We start from the raw sequence: 11,393 nt of genomic DNA, 5'->3' as shown, positions 1-11,393 counted from the left end.
GATGTAGAAATTGTTTTACATGTGTGTGTTCATATGTGAGTTAGGTGTGAGTGAGATTAGCTAGGCAGCCCCACTAGGTGTAGTTTAGGGTGCCCAGCTAATCGGGGGAGAATGTAACGCCCCCTAGTGGCGTGTTAGTGAAACCCTGCAGCTCAGTGAATTCAGGAGGGGTCACCTAGAGGGTAAGCTAATAGTTTATGAAAAGTTACATAAACAGGTTACCATGGTGATAACCCAGCCCAGCCTGTGAGACTGAGTGAGAGGAAGGAGGGGCTGTGATTAAGGGGGAAACAGAGAAGAGGAGAGTTGTAGCTGGGGACCTGGGAGAGAGTGGGGTGGAAGCTCCCAGGCTCCCCCAGCATTCCCTGGAAGTCTGAGCGTGGTGACTGAGCCAGGGCAAGGAATGTGTGCCCTGGATGAGGGGGAGAACTCCATGCCACTATAGAGAACCCAAGAGAGAGGGGGACACTTCGCATGGAAGAGGCCCTGGAGTGAGGGCTGCTACAAGAGGCATGGTAGCTGTAGTGTCAGATCCTGAGGCTGAGAGTACACAGAGTGACGTGTCAGAGCACAGGAGACATTATCCCCGCAGAGGAGGGATGAGCTGCAGTTGAGAGGTACACAGAGTGTGTCAGAGCTGCATGGAGGAGAGGCTGCCTGCCTATTAGCATCCATGCATGTGCCCCTGCAGAAAGGGTGATCTGCAGTGAGTATGGAGTGCAAGAGACATGTAAATTATGTTATTTAACATCTGGATAACATTAAGAACTGTGCAGGAGGAGTGATAAGATATTTGCAACCATATTCGTATTGCTCATTAAGAACTGTGCTGGAGAGAGTAAGGAGATGTATATATTCTGCAACCATTATGATTATCGTGCTGGAGGAAGAGTGTAAATAAAAGTTCAGTTTGTTATAGAGATGGTCTGGCGCCCAAATTATTGTGACTTTTACACTGCATTACAAAGTGACATTACCTGTGTCCCACTAACTACAGAGAAACACCTGCATGTGCAGGGACCCCCTGATCATTTACACCCATGCCCATCAGCTAGCCAGGGCTTGAGAAGGAGGTGCACTGTGTACCCTTTGCACCCCACACTACACACAGTGACAGGGGGTTACACTTATTAATGCCGCTTTTTATATAAGTTAGACCAGTCATTCTTAAATGTCACCCGGTGGAGAGTTTAATGAGGAATAAGACAGAACAAGATGTCTGGGTTAATTAATTAGTGTATGCAACTATTATACTATCAACCTTGCCATCTGGCCAACAAAGTCTTTGTATACTACTACCCTGGATCAGACTCCTAGGTACCTTCTACCCAGGGAACCAATGGTCCACAGCCACTATGGGGAAAGACACTCAGGGGTCAGCATTATCAATCTCCCACCTATCACAATCTGGTTACCGCCCTAATCTGCCCACCATTAGCTCCATAACTTGTGTCTTTTGACTGTATTGGGTGTTTGTGGATTAGGGATTAGGAACTGCGCATGTGTCACATGAGTATGCTGTGCCCACAAGGAATCGCTTATGTCTGGTGATTGCATATCCACCTGCCTGTATTAACATCTATGGAATAAACTGCGTTTTGTTTGCAACAATCTGCATAGGGGATTTCAAAGAACCCACTAGGGCGTGCGGTCCACACACACATGTTATAAGATATTCTACAGTAAAGATTTTATTGAATGGCAGCATCTAGCAGATAAACAAGTTATGATTAAAAGTGACAGAATATAAAAGTGAAGGAAAGGCCTAAAACCTAACATCAAGACAATCGTAAGTAGAGATGAGCGCACTCGGATTTCCTGAATCCGAGCCCACCCGAACGTTGCCGATCCGAGTCGGATCCGAGACAGATCCGAGTATTGGCGCCAAATGAAAACTTGAAAGCGAGGCTCCGAGTCATAATCCCGCTGTCGGATCTCGCGATACTCGGATCCTATAAATTCCCCGCTAGTCGCCGCCATCTTCACTCGGGCATTGATCAGGGTAGAGGGAGGGTGTGTTAGGTGGTCCTCTGTTCTGGTAGATCTCGTGCTGTGCTGTTTAGTTCTGTGCTGTGCTGTGCTGTGCTGTGCTGTGTTCTGCAGTATCAGTCCAGTGGTGCTGTGTGCTGTGCTCTGTCAATTTTGAGTTCAGTGGTGCTGCTGGGTCCTGTGTGCTGTGTCCTGTTCAGTCCAGTGGTCCTGTGTCCTGTGCTCTGTGCTTCTAAGGGCATAGTTATTTCCCCAATATTCCCAAGTGTTTAAAAAATAAAAAAAAAAGTTAATAAAAAAAATATACAAAAAACAAATTAATTTTTTTTTTAATTACAACAAAATTTGCCAAACCAATCCTGCAGTATAAGCCCATTGGTACTGCAATATTACCAAGTTCACACATTCAGCAGTAAAAGTCCAGTGGTACTGCTGCAATATTACAAAGTTCACACATTCTGCAGTATCAGTCTAGTGGTGCTGTGTGCTGTGCTCTGTCAATTTTGAGTTCAGTGGTGCTGCTGGGTCCTGTGTGCTGTGTCCTGTTCAGTCCAGTGGTCCTGTGTCCTGTGCTCTGTGCTTCTAAGGGCATAGTTATTTCCCCAATATTCCCAAGTGTTTAAAATGTTTTAAAAAAGTTATAAAAAAAAAAAAAAAATTATTTAAAAATTTTTTAATTACAACAAAATGTGCAAAACCAATCCTGCAGTATAAGCCCATTGGTGCTGCAATATTACCAAGTTCACACATTCAGCAGTAAAAGTCCAGTGGTACTGCTGCAATATTACAAAGTTCACACATTCTGCAGTATCAGTCCAGTGGTGCTCTGTGCTGTGCTCTGTCAATTTTGAGTTCAGTGGTGCTGCTGGGTCCTGTGTGCTGTGTCCTGTTTAGTCCAGTGGTCCTGTGTCCCGTGCTCTGTGCTTCTAAGGGCATAGTTATTTCCCCAATATTCCCAAGTGTTTAAAAAATGTAAAAAAAGTTAATAAAAAAAATATACAAAAAACTAATTAAAAAATTTTTTAGTACCGGGGCCACCCCACTACACAGTCCAGATTTTTTTTTTGGGAAATTCAGAGCCGTGGAGGGTTTTTTATTAATTATATTGTAGTGACCACTCCTCTACGCAGTCCAGATACATTTATTGGTGCGAATCATACAAGTTCAGGGTTTTTAAATTATATTGTGGTGACCCACTCCTCTACGCAGTCCAGGTACATTTTTTGGTGCGATTAAGACCAGTTGATGGTTTTCTTATTATATTGTGGTGACCCACTCCTCTACGCAGTCCAGATACATTTATTGGTGCGAATCATACAAATTCAGGATTTTTAAATTATATTGTGGTGACCCACTCCTCTACGCAGTCCAGGTACATTTTTTGGTGCGATTAAGACCAGTTGATGGTTTTCTTATTATATTGTGGTGACCACTCCTCTACACAGTCCAGATACATTTATTGGTGCGAATCATACAAGTTCAGGGTTTTTAAATTATATTGTGGTAACCCACTCCTCTACGCAGTCCAGGTACATTTTTTGGTGCGATTAAGACCAGTTGATGGTCTTCTTATTATATTGTGGGGACCACTCCACTACGCAGTCCAGAAAGATACCTCGTTGCAACGTTTTGGACTAATAACTATATTGTGAGGTGTTCAGAATACATTGTAAATTAGTGGAAATGCTTGTTAATGAATGTTATTGAGGTTAATAATAGCGTAGGAGTGAAAATAAGCCCAAAAACTTGATTTTTGAACTTTTTATGCTTTTTTTCAAAAAAAATCCGAATCCAAAACCTTAAATCTGAACCAAAACATTTCGGCAGGTGTTTTGCGAAACAAATCCGAACCCAAAACATCGCGAAAATCCGAATCCAAAACACAAAACACGAGACACCAAAAGTCGCCGGTGCACATCCCTAATTAATAGATGTGTGAGGAAACGGGGTGCTACTGGACTGAGAACTTATTCATCACGGTTTAATGTATTTTTTAATCCTTGGCCCAGTCTAAGTATATACACCAGAGCACCGATATATTATGTGTATTATTATTTCCTGTTATTAGGTACATTTTGCCCTTGCTATTACCTGCAATATTGTTTGTAGTATAAATATAAAGAATATTGCCATACTGTGTGAAAATAACAGGACAGCAGCAGTCATTTTGCTTGTGGTAGCTAATGTAATTACCATTTGTCTCAAATGTCTATTGTTATGAGGTGCATCCAGGGCCGGATTTACCGCTAGGCAACCTAGGCACCTGCCAAGGGCCTAGCGGCTCTCGGGGGGGCACAGCTGGGGGGGACAGGAGCAATTAAAAAAAATAAAAAAAAAAAAATTTCGGCCCCTCCCTCGACTCGCGGCAACCCCCCCACCCCCCGCACGAGTCGCAGGGGGGGGGTGCCGCGAGTCGGGGGAGGGGCCGAAATGGGGGGAGGGGGGGTCGGGTGCCGCGAATCGGGTCCCGGGAGCCTCTTCTCTCAGTGTCTCAGTGATAGAGAGAGAGGAGGAGAGGCTGCCAGGACCAGACGAGCGATCACGTGACTCTTTTTTTTTAAAATCTGTTTGGACTGACCGAGGAGGAGCAGCGCGCCGGAGAAGAAAGGCAATAGAAAGGTAAGTAAAACAATGGAGGGACAGAGGTGGTGATGGTGAAGGGGCACAGAAGTGGTGATGGTGATGGGCACAGAGGGGGTGATGGGCACAGAGGTGGTGATGGTGAAGGGCACAGAGGTGGTGATGGTGATTGGCACAGAAGTGGTGATGGTGATTGGCACAGAAGTGGTGATGGTGAAGGGGCACAGAATTGGTGATAGTGATTGGCACAGAGGTGGTGATGGTGAAGGGCACAGAGGTGGTGATGGTGAAGGGGCACAGAATTGGTGATGGTGATTGGCACAGAGGTGGTGATGGTGAAGGGGCACAGAATTGGTGATGGTGATTGGCACATAGGTGGTGATGGTGAAGGGCACAGAGGTGGTGATGGTGAAGGGGCACAGAATTGGTGATGGTGATTGGCACAGAGGTGGTAATGGGCACAGAGGTAGTGATGGGCACAGAGGTGGTGATGGTGAAGGGCACAGAGGTGGTGATGGTGAAGAGGCACAGAGGTGGTGATGGTGATTGGCACAGAAGTGGTGATGGTGAAGGGCACAGAGGTGGTGATGGTGAAGGGCACAGAGGTGGTGATGGGCACAGAGGTGGTGATGGTGATTGGCACAGAGGTGGTGATGGTGATTGGCACAGAGGTGGTGATGGGCACAGAGGTGATGGTGAAAGGGCACATGTGATATTGTGAAGGGGCAAAAGTGACAATGAAGGGGCACAGTGTGATGATAGAGGGACAAAAGTGACAAGAGCACATACTTGGATTTATGCTATTATTTTTGCAAACAACTTAAGTATTTCTGCCCTGACTTCAATATTTATTAAGTTGTTTTGACCCAACTACTTAAAAAAACGGGACTGCTTGGTAATTATTTAGGGGTGCCTTTTTCTGCAGCAGGGTGGCCTTGCTCTTTTCACATGTTAGGTACGCCCCCAAAGATGCAAGCCACGCCCTCACCTCCTTTGGCGGCATGCCGCCGCATGCTTTCATATCTACTTAACTATAGGGGTATATGGTAGGCATGCGGCGGCACATGCTTTCACTTCTACGTAACTATAGGGGTATATGGTAGGCTGCAAAAATATAATGCTATGGATTGTTTCAGGGAGGGGGCCCAAAAACAGTATCCTGCCTAGGGCCCTATGAGGTCTAAATCCGGCTCTGGGTGCATCTTATATTTGGTTTGTAATCAGAACAATGTCTGAGTTAACTAGCTGGCAGCCCATGTTGCTTAGCTAGGTCAACAGGTAATCTGAGAGGTAATGAGGTTAGAACTTCTAAATGATATGCAATGTGCCTCCACAGTAATATATTGGCTGAAATAGCATTGGGAAATGTATCAATATGTATTAATATAAATGTTATTATATCAAAATGTATCACAGATTCAGATAGCGTAACACTGCTGATACAATGTGTCAAAAGTCTTATTGTTTCATTTAAGCATGCAGTGTCATTCCCTGCTGTAATAATGTAACCCCTTGTTTAGTGTATCCAGCCAAAATAGCTAAGTGAGTCAAGCCATTCAATTGTATAATCAAGGTAACAGGGACTGTATGTCTAGCAGCTAAAGTGTCCACTGAGAAACCCCTGGTGTAAGGGAGAGGTTTGAGACATTTGACCCTACTTCCTGTGTATACAGTGAAGAATATAACAGCAAACAAAAACCTTCTGTGCTCCAACCCTAAGCATAGAGAGAAATACAAAATTTAAATATATAATTTTTCAGTCGCATCCCAAATTGAGGATGCCAGCCTCAAAAGAAAGGAGATTACAATATGTATATAAACAATGGAGAACAAAAACTAACTTCCAGCTATATCCCTAAAGAAGAACAAAATAAGATTGGTAACTGGCTACATAACACCAAAAAAGGATTTTACTACTGCGGACAATGCTCGAACTGCACAAGATTAAGGTGCAGGAGCACTAGGCCAATCACAGAGTATCACTCTGAGGTCAGTGGTAAAACATATCAGATTAAGGAATTCATTACCTGCAATAGTAGGCATGTTGTCTATCTACTACAATGTAGTTGTGGCAAACAATACGTAGGTAGAACCATTAGACTCTTAAAAGAAAGGATTAGAGAACATCTGAGGAACATAACTATTGGGTTTGTAAACCATCATGTGTCCAAGCATTTCAAAGACACACACAACTGTGAATATGAAGGGATGTCATTTATTGGAATTAAGAAAATTAATAAAAATTGGAGAGGAGGGAACCTGACGAAATATCTAAATAAAGAGGAAACAAAGGCTATTTATTATCTGAAGACATTGGCACCTAAAGGTCTCAATATTGAATTTGACCTTTCTCTGTGATGAATCTATAGATTCCTGCCATATTCCACTTGGATAGATGGGTAAGTGTACAGTGAGCATGGTACAAGTGGGTAATGGGAATTTAAATTTACAGCCATACCTCTCTGGTTATGCCCAATCCCAGTCGACCTTGGAAGCCAAGCAGAGAGGGCCAGGTAAGTAATGGGATAGGAGACTACCTATGAATACCCGGTGCTGTAGGTTCCTCCCCATCCCTCACGCTTTCCAGTGCTATCTGCACTACACCCAGACCAAAAACAAAAGTGGATTCCAAAGAGGAATCAGATTATAGAACATGGGATCCTCCTAAATGTCATCTTATCACTGTCAATTATTATACTTGTTCCCTCAATTTTCATATTTGTTCCCCTAATCTTTATTATGAGCTATCATAATTAGCATGTGCAAAATATATATACCATTAAGCCCTTAAGGATCACGGTTATTCCCATATCTTGTCATCTATATATAAAAAATGGTTTCCTTATGCTATTGCAAACAGAATCTGTTTACAAAAGAATCTCTGTTGTACATTCAATGTTTATATGTCTATATATTTATTTCTATATATGTTTTCATTTAACTCATGTATTAATATCATTGAAATGAGGTAACTTGTGACAATTACAATATGACAATGCACACTGTTTAATGCTGCATGTATTTTGAGGATACATATAAGACAGTATAATATCATGCTGACAGAAGTGACTATTAAAAGCATAATTATACCGCATTCATTGTGTGCATAATGAGTTGTATTATACGAAAACAAAGACTGGGGCACTAAAGATCTGGGAACCTATCAGGTTCAACCCCAGCATATTTAAATCACAGGACCATAGACGTTCACAATAGCCCTTGAGAAAGTCCGGAGCAGGACGAAACGCGTTGGGACTCCACCCACTATCACTCTATTGGCACAAAGCAATATCCGGAAGTGACGTCAATACCGGAAGTGTGTTTGCGCTCCACAGTGAAACGCATCGACAGCCGCTAACAGCAGCGGCGTGATCACCCGCTGCTGATCCATCTCCCCCCCCTTTTTTTTCTCCTTTTTCTCTTTTTCATTATTCTTTTTTCGGTTGGGACAAGTTGTTATTAGTATTTTAACTACGGGACATCGGGACATATTATTGGATTCACCGCGCATTCTGGACCTACACTCATTCCAACTACAAACCGCAAGTATCATTTCATATCGCATGGACTAACACATTTTAAGAGCCTAATCCATTCCTCATAGCTGATGTATTGATGCCAAGCGTGACGGATACTCCTTTTGTTTCGGAAGTTTCCAACCTTCATGGGGACTGTTAATTATATCTTGATATCATACAAGGTTTTATCTCCAGCAACATGTGTCATTAACCAAAGAAATTAGGACTGTGCTTTATGGACGGTTTTGAAAGAGATTATCACTGTCATTCATTGTCATCGACTGTTTTATTATATAAAGTTATACCTGCTAATATACAGTAGGTTGTTAACCTATATGTGTATTAATGTGTAGACCGCATCAATATTGTCATTAATCAATTGTTAGTATTGGTAATACTCATATCGTTATTTTATCCATTTATGTATGGCAACACATGATCATACTTCTATTGTAATTTTATTGTATTTTAATAAATGTTAGCAAATAATCATTGGCTTTATGACATCAATAGAATATTAGATCTGCACTTCTTGATAATCAATTGATGAGCGCCCAGCATTATAAAATTTTAAACAATGGAGTGCGCCAAGATAATGATCCAAAAATATATACAAGATGGTGGACTTTGTTATAAAAGGTATATTGCATTAAATAATCTTAACAATAAAAATAAACACAAGAATATATTAAAATAAACAGATTAAAAATACATTTGTATAATGGATCTTATGATGATCTAGATCAGGGCTTGGCAACCTTTTTCTATCAGTGTGCCATAAAAAATATTTTCAAGCCCAGGAGTGCCAGTTGTATGTGTGTGTGTGTGTATGTATATATACGTTTGTGTGTGTGTGTGTGTGTGGGTGGGTGTGTGTGTATGTGTATATATAGAATATAGAATGGGAAGACTTTGGCGTCAGTTGGTCAGCTTAAACATATATTGCAATATGTGGAACTAACATTCCCTGCTTTTAATATAGAACAGTACTTGATATAGCATTAATTATGTGTTTGGAGAGTGCAGAGTATCCCTGTTTTCATATATATATATATATATATATATATATTTCTTATTTTATCATGCTAATATCATGGTAATGCTAATAGTAGAGAGACCAACAAATAAACATTCATATTATGCAGCATAGATGTGCCCCCAGTTTATATTGTGCCACAAAGTTGTGCCTCAAGTTTATATTATGCCTCATACTTACTCTCTGGAGACTCAGCACGCACATCCACACATCATTCGTTCCACATGGGAACCATGGAGCTGCTTCATTAATACAGCTGAAGATTATCAAAATGGAACTGTTGCGTTTCGACTATCTTTGGCTGCTTTAGTAAGGCAGCTGCAGAGCTCCAGAGTGCCAGAAAGAAGTGGTCCAAGTGCCATGCCTGGCACGCGTGCCGGGGGTTGCCTACCCCTGATTTAGATAGTCATTTCCCAAAGGGAAAGAAAATAGGATAATGACACTATGTGTCTCCGACTTCGGCACTGGCGTTCTTGAGAGGTAGTGTTCACAAACTGTTAAGGATAACGATCCTGTGTAGATGCACAACTGGGTCTGAATCTGCAGACTCCAGATGATATGGTAACACTCAGTGAAACTGACCAATCTACCTGCATGTAGAAGGTCTTTATTTTTATTGTTAAGATTATTTAATGCAATAAACTTTTTATAACGAAGTCCGCCATCTTGTATATACTTTTGGATCATTATCTTGGAGCACTCCATTCTCTATATACATAGTGAAGAATATAGGGAGAGCAGAATGCCAAGGGAGCTATTCTAGCTTGGAGAATCCTGGTGTACAACAGATCAGCGGAAAGGACTCTGGACCAGGCATCGTGGTGCCGCTGGAGGAAACCTTACCAGGACAGGGTCTGTGTGAGCCAGTAACTGTTTTGCTAATCGGTAGTGGTAATATTGCGAGAGGATATGGCTCCTCCAGCAGCCTCTTGCAGTGCTGACTGCAAGAGGCTGCTGGAGAATACATGCTACCATTTACCCTGAAACTTGTGAACGTCTTGTGGTGTTGTGCTGTCGTAATAAAACCTTATTTTGGATGTATTCTGGTCTACCCGAGTGAGTTGAATCCCACAGAGGGTAACTGCCATCCCAACTAAGGGTCAGAATTCATTATACAATCATTTATATGGCACAGCTATCCAATTATATCATCAGGTGCAGTTTACTAACTGTTCATAAATAAAAAAAAAAGAAAGGTACTGCGCTCAACCCCAGATTCGGCAAGAGCAGCAATACTCAGGAATCCCTTCCTATAAAACAATCAATATACACACAATGTATTGCGCTCAATTGCCTAAGGATCACTGGATGCTAACCAGTTGCTAAATGGTCATAAATATAAATGGGATGTTACATAAACAGTGTAAAGCAAAAATAATAATAATAATAAATAATAAAGACAATGGGTAATCAGATAAAATGACATGTATATTAAAAATATTAGGCTCAATAACCACTAAGGTGACAAGAATTGCAAGTAGGGATGTGATCTGAAATGAAAGAGCAATCAATAAATAACCAGAGATTTAATAAATAATAAAGACAATGGGTAATCAAATAACTGACATATATATTAAAAATATTAGGCTCAATAATCACTTATTGAGCAACTGGTTAGCATCTGGTTAGCATCCAGTGATCCTTAGGCAATTGAGCGCAATACATTGTGTGTATACTAATTGTTCATAGCAATACTTGTACATATCTAATTTGCTAATATTGCTTTGCTCATACATCAACATCATCAACATTTATTTATATGGTGTCAGCAAATTCCATAGCGCTATAGAGCAAACTCTGATTAGCTGCTGGACTCCACTGTACAAGCAGACCAGCACTATACTAATTACAGAGTGCTGTGATATCTACAGCTGTAAATAACAGTACTTCCCATAGAAAAAACAGCAGTCAGAATAAGCAGTTTAAATAAATAAGAAAAGAGGGTTTTTAGACCTCCATGAGAGGGCCGTAGGCAATTGCCTTCCTTGCCGTCCCAAAACACAGGCCTGGAATTGAAATGCAATAAAACCAACTCTCACAGCGTACCAAATAATATAGACTAATTTAACTCCCCTCTCTACACAGACTTGAATAAAAATAATTTATTTGAACAATTTGATGGAGGAATCATTTCTAATTTACTGATATGCTAGATGTACTCTATTTTGCTTTTCTTAACTGGACAGAGCATACAGGGCACCTGTTAGTATTATAATTAGGTAACACTGACAACATTGAAAGTGTTACAATGAGGTTAAAGTTGTTTTGTT

General features: G+C 41.2%; 1 pseudogene; it reads left to right on the top strand.

Moving 5' to 3' along the window:
* Positions 1–7,013: 7,013 nt before the first annotated feature.
* On the top strand, positions 7,014–7,131 carry LOC142136341 (5S ribosomal RNA; annotated as a pseudogene).
* The last annotated feature ends 4,262 nt before the right edge of the window (positions 7,132–11,393 follow it).

Source organism: Mixophyes fleayi, chromosome 1 (assembly GCF_038048845.1).
Source record: "Mixophyes fleayi isolate aMixFle1 chromosome 1, aMixFle1.hap1, whole genome shotgun sequence".
Classification (NCBI taxonomy): domain Eukaryota; kingdom Metazoa; phylum Chordata; class Amphibia; order Anura; family Limnodynastidae; genus Mixophyes; species Mixophyes fleayi.
This window is presented reverse-complemented; position numbering and strand designations above follow the sequence as displayed.